The sequence below is a fragment of the Mesoplodon mirus genome (genome assembly GCF_964341445.2).
Source record: "Mesoplodon mirus genome assembly, chromosome: 18".
NCBI lineage: Eukaryota > Metazoa > Chordata > Mammalia > Artiodactyla > Ziphiidae > Mesoplodon > Mesoplodon mirus.
The window spans coordinates 7,508,610-7,522,199 of NC_138994.1; positions in this window are offsets into that span (position 1 = coordinate 7,508,610).

Sequence of the window (13,590 nt, forward strand, 5' to 3'; positions counted from 1 at the left end):
AGTCCCCACCTATGTTTTCTTCTAGCAACTTTGTGGTTTCAGGTCTTACATTCAAGTCTTTAATCCATTTTGAGTTGATTTTTGTGTATGGTATAAGACAGTGGTCTAGTTTCATTCTTTTGCATATGTCTGTCCAGTTTTCCCAACAGCATTTATTGAAGAGGCTGTCCTTTCTCCATTGTATGTTCTTGGCTCCTTTGTTATAAATTCATTGATCACATATGCATGGGTTTCTTTTGGGGCTCTCTATTCTTTTCCATTGATCTGTGTGTCTGTTTTTAATGCCAGCACCATAACATTTTGATGACTGTGGCTTTGTAGTATAGTTTGAAATAAGGGAGTGTGATACCTCCAGTTTTGTTCTTCTTTCTCAAGATTGCTTTGGCTATTTTGGATCCTTCATGGTTCCATACAAATTTGAGAATTATTTGTCCTACTTCTGTGAAAAATGCCATTGGAATTTTGATAGTGATTACTCTTACTTTTTAAACAAAGGGTGGGATGGGGAGAGAGACAGAAGAGGGCATCAGTGATGGAAGGCAAACAAAGAGGAAAGCATTCCAGGCAGAGGAGGGCTGGCAAGGGCACAGGCAAGGGGGTGGAATGTGGGCACACTTAAGAAGCATTGAGTAATTCCTCTTGATTGGAGCATGAGGTAGTGGAAAAAAGGACTGGAAAGGTAGACTGGAGCCATATCACCACAGAGGCCCTTAAATTCCAGGCTAAGGAATATGTGTTTCATTTAGTAGGCCACAGGGAACCCCCACAAGTGACTGGCTTAGCGTGTGTTTTGGGAAGAAAACTCTTTGGCAGCCAAACATGGGATGAATTGGAGGTCCCTCTAGTTAAGCTATTAACTAGAGAATGGTGCAGGCCTTCGCGAGGATGCTATCCTTCAGAACTGGAAGGCAGGAAGACATTCATTCAAAATTCCCATGTGTTGATTCTGCCTTTATTCTGAGGGGAGATACAAAGATGAACAAAGACACAGACACTAGTTGATTTCTAGCCTTGCAGAGAAGGCCGGCAAAGGAACGGTTACCCTACGATGAGGTCAAGTGTGCTGGGACCCCAACAAAAGGAGCATTTGAGAAACAGTTCAGAGGTTTCTCTCCAAGAAGAGAACAATGATCCTAACATCTTGTCTTCCTCACTTTAATCTAAATAGTCCTGCTCTTAACCATATTTTACATTTAGGAGGCGCCTAATCTGAGGAATTTCAACCAGCCAGTCATGAAGCAAATAATATCCACTGAATACAGACAAGTGTCCAGGTACCTGCTCTTTGTTTTCCTTTCTAACACCCCAGAGTGTTAGGCACTGACTGGCCCATTGGACTGGGTGGGTCTGAGAAGCCCAAGGACTCAGGGCTAACTCTGACCTCAAGACACATGTCCCCCACCTCTCAGCTTTGCTTAATTGGGTTACAGGAATTAGTCTCGAGAAACAGAGAAAGTACATTCTCCTCACTCCTAAGCCTCTAAAGAAGAGGTCAAGCGAGGTCGCCCCTGCTTGACCTGGTGAGGATAGCCAAGCAAGGAAAATAGCTTCTTGGAGGCTATGATAGGGCAGGCCAGTACAGGGCAGACAGGAAAAGACAACAGAAGTCAGATCTGGGACAGCTGGAGGAGGATGCCCCCAAACGGTGCCTGGCACATAGGAGGCACCTGCTAATTATTTACGGATTGCATGAATGAATCTCAGAGGTTGGGGGGGGGGGTACCCATTTTCAGAGAAATGCAATTAAAACTGCAGTGATAAACCATCTTTCACCTACGGGATAGGCAAAGATCAGAAAGCTTGAGATTTTATGTTAGTGAAGGTGCAGGAAATAGACCTTTGCATGCTCTGCTGAGGCAGCAATAAATGGGTAGCTTCTGTGCAAGGCGATCTAGCAATATCGATCAACATTATAAATGTGTGTAATTTGCAGGCAAGCAATTTCACTTCTGGGGATTTATCCTGCAGATACACATGTGTGCAAAGTGGCCTGTGTACAGTTGCTTATGGTTGTAGAAGATAAAAAATAACAAGGAGCTGGCAAAATTGATGATGGTTTATCCATCCAATTAAATATCATGAATTATAGTATGGACTGATCTGCAAGATAAATTACTTCAAAAGACTAGAGGAAGAATAGCTGGTGTAGTATGGTACCATTTGTGTGAACAATAAAAAACAGTGTGTGCATGTTTGTATGCTATCATTTGTGTGGGAAGAAAAATACGTATTTGCTTACATAACAGAATATCTGGAGAAGGAAACAGGAGAAAACTTCCCCGGTTTGCCTCCAGGAGGGCGATCTGGGTAGCTGTGGAGCAGGTACATTGTATACATGCTCATTTGTACCTTTAAAATTTTACACTATGAACAAGTAGTACTTACGAAAACTTTTTTTTTTTTTTTTTGCGGTACGCGGGCTGCTCACTGTTGTGGCCTCTCCCATTGCGGAGCACAGGCTCCGGACGCGCAGGCTCAGCGGCCATGGCTCACAGACCCAGCCGCTCCGCGGCATGTGGGATCTTCCCGGACCGGGGCACGAACCCGTGTGCCCTGCATCGGCAGGCGGACTCTCAACCACTGCGCCACCAGGGAAGCCCACGAAAACACTTTTAATATAAACAAATTAAAAAGAAGAGAGAGAGACTTATGGCTGTTTCCTCCAACAGGGTTCCCGGGGCAGCACGGTCCCTGCGAGCTGGTCTACAGCGCCCCCTGCTGCTGTTTGTGAGTAAGTACTGAAAAGTGGGCGTAGGGGGTGACCCGCAGGGGATTCGAGGGAACGGGAGGCCTCTTGGGGGAAAAACAAAGAAGAAAGAATAGTGTACGCTGTTGGAGCTGCGGGAGGTGAGAAAGGAAGGGCAGGGTGTGCCCTTTGGCATGTGAGGTATAGCAGGAGGGGCACCGGAAATGAGCAGTCCTGGGTTCAAGTCCTGATTCTGCCCTCGCTGGCTGTGTGCCCTCAGACACACGACCCTCTTAATAAGTCTCAGCTCTTGCCCCGTAAATAAGGCTAATAATTTCTACCCCTAGGGTTGTTGTGAAGATCAAATAGGGTACAGAATGTGAACAGTGGTTTAGAATTGGAAAAGTGCTATAAAAATGCTAAGGGATTATTTTAAATTAGCCCCCCTCATTTTATGAGAAAATAAGAGGTAGTATAGGACAGTGGTTAAGACGAGGACTCTGGAGCCAGAACTGCCTGAGTTGTAAGCCCAGCTCCACCGTCCACTGGCTGGAACCATCTACGGTAAATTACTTGCTTTGAAGACCTCCGTTTTTCCATCTGTGAAATCGGGTTAACAACATTTCCAAAGGATTGCTGTGAGGATTAAATGAATACGAATATGTTAAGTTAAGTTAACACATTAAGTTCTAGGTAAGCATCTGCTATTACTGATTTCTTATAATGTATGCAGTGCTTATGTGCTTTCTGTAGGTGCTTGATAAATGTTAGCTAGTCTTACCATTTTATATGTGAAGAAATGGAGGCTTGGAGAGGGGATGTGACTTGCCCAAGCCACCCAACTAATGAAATATAATAATTCCAGAACCTTCTAGACATGAGTGCTCTAGTTGAGAGGGCATTTCCAGGTGGGGCTGTGCTTAATCCTGGCAACCTGAATTAGAGCTGGACTGGATGGGGGATGGAGAAAGGGGGGACCATGAGGAAGATGGTCCGGAAGGAAGATGTGGAGAGGAAGAGGGCTTGTGGGGAGACCCAGGGGCACGCTGTGGCAGGGTCTGTGAGAATTTAGCAAAGAGATGTAGCACTAATAGGAAGCTGAGTGGGAATTAGGAGTCCAGGACACTGGAAGGACTTTAGGGGAGAGGATCAAGGAAGGGGGATTTTCAGCCAATTTCCTGGTGGGGTGTGGTTAGGAACAGAGAACATGATGATAATTATCATCCTCACTACGAATAAATATTTCCTGAGAAAGGCAATATGGTGTAGTGGAAAAAACACAAACAAGTATTTTGTTCATCATCTACTCTGTGCCAGGCTGTCAACCAGAGAGTTAAGAGACTGCTATTTGCTAACTGGGTGCCCTCAGGCAGATTACTAAACCTTCTGAGCCTCTGTTTTCACAACAGGCATCGTTATACTTACCTGGCAGGATTCTCATGAAAAATGAAATTAGGCGGTAATGAACGTGAAAGCCACACACAGTGCCTGGTAGCCTGTGGGGCTCACAGGTGTTAGCTGAATTTGAGTTGAGCATCTATATGTAGGGGACTGAGCCAGGTGCCATGAGGGATACAGGAAGGGCTTAGAGTCCAGTTGGAGAAACAGGACAGATGCATAAAATATTTAAACACAACACATAAAAACAGTCACTGTCGTATATTTCAAGGACTGGAAATGAGCAGCATCTACCAAGGGCGGGGCCACTGAAGGGGGCTCCCCGAAGACGTGTAAGGGAAACCTTGAGGGACCTATCAGGTGGAGAAGGTGGTACAGCCCAGGTGGAGGAGAGCAGAGGGAAGTTGCGGGACGGTCGATCAGTGAGCAGGAACAAGTGTTTCCTGAGCATCTGCTCTGTGTCAGTCACCACACCAGGGGCTTTCCCAGATCTAATCTTGCTGGATCCTCACAGCAACATGTAAGGTACTCATCTCTCTCCTCATTTCATAAACGAGAAATGCTGAGAATCAACAATAACATCACTTGCTAATGGTCACCTTTAGTAAATGGAAGAGCCAAAACTCAAAGCCAGAATTCTGAACACAAAATCCACATACAGGGATAAAAGTTAGAAATATCAGGCTAAGGGAATCTGTGTTGGACTCACACTCATTCGTTCATCAATTAATATTTATTGAGTGTTTACTATGCTCTAGGCATCGTGCTGCGTGCTGGCTGGGCTACCGTGAACAAAACAGGTCCCCACCTTAATGGGGCTTTATGGCTTGGAAGATTGGGCAGATTTTAAATAAACCCACAGCCAAATAAATGCTAGTTTTCTGTGTCCTGGGCCTTGGAATGGTTTAAATGGAAATGGAATATCTTTCCTGAATGGCTCCTTTGAAATTTCGATGTAAGGGAATGATATGAAAGGTAGGCATTTACATTCTTTTAACAAGTGTACGTGGCATGTTCTCCTCATGTCCTACTAATGCTGGGGCTATGGCCATGAATAACGTAGATCAAGCCTTGACCGCATGAACTGTGAGCTGTAAAGGACACAGACAACAGACAAAGGAATAAGTATGTAAGATAATACCAGATTGTACTTTTTGTTATCTGCCATTCATGGCTAGTGACATAAGTTTTCCTCTTTTTTTTTTTTTTTTTTTTTTTTTTTGCTGTACGCGGGCCTCTCACCGCTGTGGCCTCTCCCGTTGCGGAGCACAGGCTCCGGACACACAGGCTCCGCGGCCATGGCTCGCGGGCCCAGCCGCTCCGCGGCATGTGGGATCTTCCGGGATCGGGGCACGAACCCGTGTCCCCTGCATCGGCAGGCGGACTCTCAACCACTGCGCCACCAGGGAAGCCCAAGTTTTCCTCTTTAAAGAACTATGTTAACATTTAAAAAGTGAATTAATTTCAATAAAATATATTAAGTAAATAATTTTAAAAAAAAGAGAGAGAGAGAGAGAGGGTGCTATGCAAGAGAATAACGCAGGACCTAAGGAAGAAACTAAAGGTCACGTGAGGGAGCCTTGGGACGGCAAGAGGGTGCCGAGGTGAGGCTGGAGAAGCGGCACAGCCCTGCCACGCACACCCTCGTACACCACACACGTTCAGAACTTTGCGCTTGATCCTAACTCAAGGAGAAACCAATGAAGGGTTTTAAGCAGGGGAGTGACGTGATCCAGCTGATGTCTGAGAAGGCTCATTCTGGGATGCTGTAGGGAAGAGGGTTGAAGTGGCTGAGGATGGAGGTGGCAGCGAATTGCAGTTGTCTTAGAAGGCTGGTGCCTTGGGCTGGGGTGGACGAAGAGCTTAGGAGTAGCAGTGTGAGGTAGGTCTTGATGACGCATTGGCTATGAGAAGGGTAAGGAGAGTGTGTTGTCAAGGTTGACAGCAAATGCCATTTCTGGGAAGGGAAAGACTGGAAGGAGAGCAGATTAGAGCCAACAAGGGGTAGATCAGGGGTTTACAGCAATGTGGGCCAAGAGAACATTTACTTGGAGAATATTCAATCCTGTTACAAAAGATAAGTAAGTGTGTAGTTTGTAAAACATGAGTGAAATATTTTAAGATGTTTTAAGTACAGATAAGTAGCTAGCAAGCAAAATGTTAGATGTATGCAGAAGTCATTGTTAGCACATAGTTAAATAGCAAGTAGAGCGTGTGTATGTGTGTGTCATATGTAGATAGGAATCAGTTCATGTTTGTTTAATCTTTTTTTTTTAATTTATTTTTGTCTGCATTAGGTTTTTTTTTGCGGTTCGCGGGCCTCTCACTGTCGTGGCCTCTCCCGTTGCGGAGCACAGGCTCCAGGCGCACAGGCTCAGCGGCCATGGCTCACAGGCCCAGCCACTCCGAGGCATGTGGGATCTTCCCGGACCAGGGCACGAACCCATGTCCCCTGCATCGGCAGGCGGACTCTCAACCACTGCACCACCAGGGAAGCCCTGTGTTGGGTCTTTGTTGTTGTGCACAGGCTTTCTGCAGTTGTGGTGAGTGGGGGCTCCTCTTCGTTGCGGTGCGCAGGCTTCTCATTGCAGTGGCTTCTCTCTCTTTTTTTTTAATTTATTTATTTTATTTATTTTTGGCTGCTTTTTGGCTCTTCATTGCTGTGCGTGGCTTTCTCTAGTTGCAGCGAGTGGGGACCACTCTTCGGTGCAGTGTGTGGGCTTCTCATTGCAGTGGCTTCTATAGTTGCGGAGCAGGGGCTCTAGGCACGTGGGCTTCAGTAGTTGTTGTACGTGGGCTCAGTAGTTGTGGCTCACAGGCTCAGTAGTTGTGGCACATGGGCTTAGCTGCTTCACGGCATGTGGGATCTTCCCCGGCCACGGCTCAAACCTGTGTCCCCTGCATTGGCAGGCGTATTCTTAACCACTGCGCCACCAGAGAAGCCCTGCAGTGGCTTCTCTTGTTGCAGAGCACGGGCTCTAGGCTCATGGGCTTCAGTACTTGTGGCACGCAGGCTTAGCTGCTCCTTGGCATGTGGGATCTTCCTGAACCAGGGATCGAACCCGTGTCCCCTGCATTGGCAGGCGGATTCTTAACCACTGTGCCACCAAGGAAGTCCCCGTGTTCAGTTATTCTTTTACTGAATCACTAGACTATAAGAATCTGAGGGCAGAATCAATGTCCCTCTAGAGTAGCAGTTTTTAGACTTTTAAAAATCATAACCCATAGCAAGAAATGCATTTTACATATGTCCCAGATCACATATACTTATAAAAATATATAAGTGAAACAAAAGTTTCTCAAGACAATACTTACGGGCTTCCCTGGTGGTGCAGCGGCTAAGAATCCGCCTGCCAATGCAGGGGACACGGGTTCGACCCCTGGTCCAGGAAGATCCCACATGTTGTGGAGCAACTAAGCCCATGCGCCACAGCTACTGAACCTGAGCTCTAGAGCCAGCGAGCCACAACTACTGAAACCTGCACGCCTACAGCCCATGCTCCACAACAAGAGAAGCCACCGCAATGAGAAGCCCGCACACTGCAACGAAGAGTAGCCCCCGCTGGCCACAACTAGAGAAAGCCCACACGCAGCAACGAAGACCCAATGCAGCCAAAAATAAATTAAAAAAAGAAGACAATATTTACTCTTCCTACCAGCCATGCACTCTGATCTTTCCTATTTGATTCTCTATTTTCTTTTTAAATGCCGGTTACATCTCACTAATTGATTTTACAACTCACTAATGTATTGTAACTTGCACTTTGAGAAACTGTTCACAAGCGTGTGAAAAGGTATAAGAACAAAAAGCTGGGTTTGAGCCCCACTTCAGCCATTAGCTGTGTGGCCTCAGGCAAATTACTTTGTCTCTCTGGGCTTCATTTTTCTTATCTGGAAAATGAGGAAATTAAACTTAATGATTCCTTAACTTCCTTCCAGCATTAAGGTCTTTTAGCTCATCAGTATCCCCAGTGCTCCACACATGCCCTCACCCCCCAAATACACTCAAACATAGCCCCCAAGATTGGGCTCGTGTTATCATTGATGGAATGAATATGTCACCTAGGAGGCCAGTCCGATAAAGTGTCATCTAATAAAAATAGTTATTGAAGTTAGTGCTCATCTAACATCCACTTGGAGGAAAAGTCTTATAGCCATTTCACAAATTGTCAGTGCATTTGCCCAAATTTGGTCCTTATCATTACTTATTACCTCTCCGAAGTCTTTATCATGCAGTTAAATGATGATAAGGGCTTGATAATTTACAGCAAACTGTAACCATGATGTTACAAAAAACTTACAAGCAGGTAAGAAAGATGCTATCATTATAGCCCCCCCCCCGTTTTTAACAGATGAGGAAACGTACTAGGACCAAGTGTCTTGTCTGGTCACAAAGGTCACACGAGCTGCTAAGTGGCGTTGCTGCATCATGAACCCATGCCTTCTGCTTCCACATCTGAGGCCTCTGTCCTTGAGAACACAGATCCTGGACCACACCATTCCAGAGGTGGCCTGTCTTTCTGCACCTGTGAGGGAGAGGCGAGGCTGTGTGGTTAGGATTTGCTGATGTACCCCAAACCTGCCATGCCATACTCTGAAGCCCATCTGATCTGTGTCCCAGTTATTTTCCTTTCCACTTTAAAATGTGAGTCTCTTCTGAGGGAAAGCCAATCCACGTGTTTCTGAATTGTTTACACTTGATTTCTTCAAATAGCATTCTCTGATGTCCCTGAGCTTCACACAGTTTCTAGAAGACAGGACATTGGGAGATGCTGTGTGAGCAGATCCAGAAGAGATGGCACTCCCAAACACCCCCTTAGGAGAATTATGTCTCCCTTTCTTACAGTTGAGACTGCACCTGTCTTCAACTCCAGATACCAGCTCCAGCTCTAGCCAAGGAGACAGTTAAAACAGCTGGGCCAGCCAGCATGGGACTCCATCCAGAATATAGATTATAATGGAGCAAGGAATGACGTTGGTCCTTGATCGCTTGGTCAGGGCATGAAATAAGGTCCTGTGTGAGAGAAGAGGTGACTCTTTGGTGCTTATTGGCTATCCTAATCATATACTTCAGCAGGAGGGCTTAGATGTTTCCTCTAAGCAAACCTGACTATAACAGTAGAAGTGAACTGGGATAACCTGACAGGTAGCCCTTGATGGAGGGAATATATGGAGACAACACAGCAGTCTAGAAAGCGCTGTGTAGTCAGGCAAACTTGACTTCAAAGCTTGGATCTGACATTAAGCCCAGGCACTCTAGGTAAGTTGCTTTACCTCTGTGAATATATAGCATCAGTAAACCACCACTCCAGACTGTTGTAAGAATTAAATGGTATGACAAGACAGTTAATAGACACTTAATAAGTGACAGCTAATGGTTTCATATTATCTGAAATTAAAAGACTGTGTGTTGAATTCCCTCTTAATTCTCATTTAAATCATGCTACAGGCAGTCTCTAAGACACCCTGCTGAGTCCAATACGGAAATTTTGATAACCATACATCAACAATAATTTAATGAGAACGTGACAGTGTAAATCCAGAGCCAGATGCTCTGAGGGTGGACTGGAGAAGAGAAAAAACAGTAGCAGGACTACAAGGCTGTTGAGGAGACATAACACAAGTCGCAGATGCTTGAGAAAAATCACAAAGCAATTTAGCAGATTAACAGAATCCAAGTTGAGTTTGGGCTACTGGGGATACGGAAGCAAGCTTGGAGGATGCAGAGGCATGCTGGAGTAAGGCCTTAATCAGGAAAGTCTTCTCTGTGATTCTGAACTTGGGCTTGAATTTTAAGCTTCCTTAATACACGGTAGACATGAAACCTGAGGTTTTATAATAAAAGCTCAATTTTTTGTGTTAAAAATTTATGGATGGGGGAAGGAGAAAAAACTATTTAGTGGGATAGGGTTTCCTTTTAGGGTGATGAAAATGTTTGGGAACCAGATAGAAGTGGTGGTTACTCAACAACGTGAATGTACTAAGTGCCACTGATTTTTCACTCTAAATTGGTTAACTTTAAGTTACATGAATTTCACTTCAATTTAAAAACTTGTGGAGTAATAACCTAAATGAGAAAATAATTTGAAATAGAACAGATATATGTATATGTATAACTGAATCACTCTGCTGTACACCTGAAACTAACACAAAATTGTTAATCAACTATACTCCAATATAAAATAAAAATTTTTTTAAACTTGTGAAAATAAAAACTAATATTTTTAAAGGAGTAGCCATACCAGATATTAGAATTTTATTTATTTATTTATTGGCCACAACACGCGGCTTGCAGGATCTTAGTTCTCCTACCAGGGATCCAACCTAGGCCCCCACAGTGGAAGCACAGAGTCCTAATCACTGGACCACCAGAGAGTTCCTTAGAAAATATTTTTAAGCTACAGAAATTAAAACAATGTGTTATTGACACAGGAATAGACACTAGATAGATCAAGGGAACAGGGTAGAGTCCAAAAGTAGACTCAAATGTACTTGGGAAATTAGTATTCACTAAATTAAACAGTTAAAATTAGTGCAGAAGAGACTGTTCAACTGTTCAATAAATGCTGTTGAAACAAGTGCTAACTATTTGGGAAAAAATTAAAGCTAGACCTCACAGTTTATACCAAAATGAATTCCAGATGGATTAAAGGATTAAATGCAGGAGAATGGAAGCATGAGAGTTCTAGAAGGAAAATATGGTAGCACTTTGTATAATCCTGGGGTGAGGGTTTTTTTTTTTTTTTAAATAGGTTTAACATGAAGCCCTGGAACCAAAAAAAAAAAAAAAAAAAATTGATCAATTTGACCACACACACAAAACACAGAAATGAAAGCACATTCTGTATGGCAAAAATTAATATAAATAAGTTGGAAAGACAAATGACAAATTGGGAGAACATTTGCAACTCTTATGATAGATAACTAATTTCTCCAACATACAAAGACTTTTACAAGTTAATAAGAGAAAGCCAATCATTTCTATTGAAATGAGCAAAAGAATGGATAATTTTTAAAAGAAAACCTGAAAGGTCACTAGATATTGAGAATATGTTTAACCTTATTAGTAATCAAAGAATTATAAATAAAATCAAAAAGGAAAGTGTATTTATTCCTTACCAAATTGATGAAGAAAAAAAATTTATTCCCAGACAATAGATCCTTTCTGCACTTTTGGTAAAGGTGTGTAATAGTACATAGAACTTTCCTAGAGGGCATTTTGGCTTGTGTATCAACATATTAAATGAACTTACTCTTCAACTCAGAAATTCCACTATTATGACTTTATCACTAAGAGTTAATAAGACAAGTGAACAAAAATAAAAGGTGAAAACTGGGGGGAAAAAAACCTAAATGTTAAATCAGGGCTTCCCTGGTGGCGCAGTGGTTAAGAATTTGCCTGTCAATGCAGGGGACACTGGTTCGAGCCCTGGTCCGGGAAGATCCCACATGCTGCAGAGCAACTAAGCCCGTGCCCCACAACTACTGAGCCTGCGCTCTAGAGCCTGCGAGCCACAACTATTGAGCCCGTGTGCCACAGTTACGGAAGCCCACGTGCCTAGAGCCCTGCTCCGCAACAAGAGAAGCCACCACAATGAGAAGCACTCACACCACAAGGAAGAGTAACCCTGCTCATCACAACTAGAGAAAGCCCGCACCCAGCAATGAAGGCCCAACCCAGCCAAAAATAAATAAAACTTATTTTTAAAAATCAATCAGTCAATCAGTCGAGGGCTGACCCATATTACTGGGATACTATGCAGTCATTAAAAAAACTATATAATTTGATATAAGCACCATGATATTGGTCGAAAAAAGTAAGTTGCAGAATCATCTTACACCATGACCTTACACTGTGACCTCATTTTTGTAAAAATAAAATTAAAAACTGTATATTGCTTACTTCTGTTTGAATCAAAAGTAAAAATGTCTGGAAGGATACATACCAAATTATTAACAGTAAATTCTCTTAGAAGGGAGTGGGGAAGATGGGGGGGAAGAAACTTATATTTTACCTTGTGTATTTCTGTAGTGTCTCAAAATGTTTTAAGGAAAGCATGTATTACTATTATAATCAAATAATACAACTGTGAGGATTAATTATAAATTATAGAACATTTGTATAAGGGAATACTTCAAAGGACTATAGATAGATAGATAGATAGATAGATAGACAGACAGACAGGTATCCTTCTAAGTCTATAGATAGAAAGATCTCCATAAAATATTGTCTGGTGAAAATGGGGTACACATCACAGTGTGTCCCCATCACTTTATAACATTTTCCAAAGAAACAATGTAGTAACTAAAAGCCCCAAAGGGAGAGGGAATTTTTTTAAATTCTAAATCTTATGAAACACACATGCACAAAGGTGTACATGCGCGTGACAGCATATGAACTCACCTACATTAATTGTAAACTGTAATTTCACAATTGTCAGAACAGAAACTAAAAATAAAAGTAATCTTTGAGTACCATCTCATGGAGATATTTACCACTACCATGTTCAATTATGCCCAGTATTCCTGTTTGTGATATGTGGAGGAAAATTAGTATGACATGACATGTACTATTTATCTATTATGCGTGTGTGTGTGTGTGTGTACACATATACATGGAAGAGAGGGATTGAAGGCTTTGACAGTATGGTGGGATTTCTGGGGATAGTTTTCTGTTTTCTTTAACCTCTTTGTCTAACCTCTCTACCACAAGCAGTGTTACCTTTCTAAACTGAAAATAAACATTTTTAAGAAAGAAGTGAAAATTAAAGTAAAATGTATATATATCTTTCAGATTTTTAGTAACTGCTCCCAGCGTGGGCAATTCCTGAAAATGCTTTCTAATAGAGCACTGATCAAAGAATATATCAAGGTCATGATCCATGCAACCCCCTCTTCCCCACCCAAGGTTTGACATTTTCCTAGAGCCAAAAAGAAAGCTCAAACAACAAAAATAATCAAGATGGGGTGTGTGTGAGACTGGGAGTACTGGGTAAACAAAAGCAGTTGAACTCTCCAGGCAGGTTTGATCTTAATACCCAGTGGGGTGACCTGCAAACAACATCACCACAATCCCCTTAACTCCCTTTGAAGATCATTTAGCAGCTCTCACTAGTACAGAAAATAGCTTCCCACCAGGGCTAATCACATGGAGTCCTTCTTTCTCCTAAATTAGAGCAAATAACCATGTACTGCAAAAAAAACAAAACATTCTTAGCTCGTGTGCCATACAAAAATAGACAACAGATTTGGCCCACAGGTTATAGTTGCAAACTCATCTAATGTGGTCCGATAGATGTATGATGAGAGCCATGTATGTAACTTAAAATTTTCTAGTAACCCCATGCCAAAACTAGAAAGAAACAGGTGAAATTAATTTTAATAATATGTTTTATTTAACCCAATATATCCAAAATGTTATCATTTCAATGTTATCAATATAAACATTACCAATGAGATATTTTACTTCCCCTTTTTTCATACTAAGTTTCCAAAATCTGGGATGT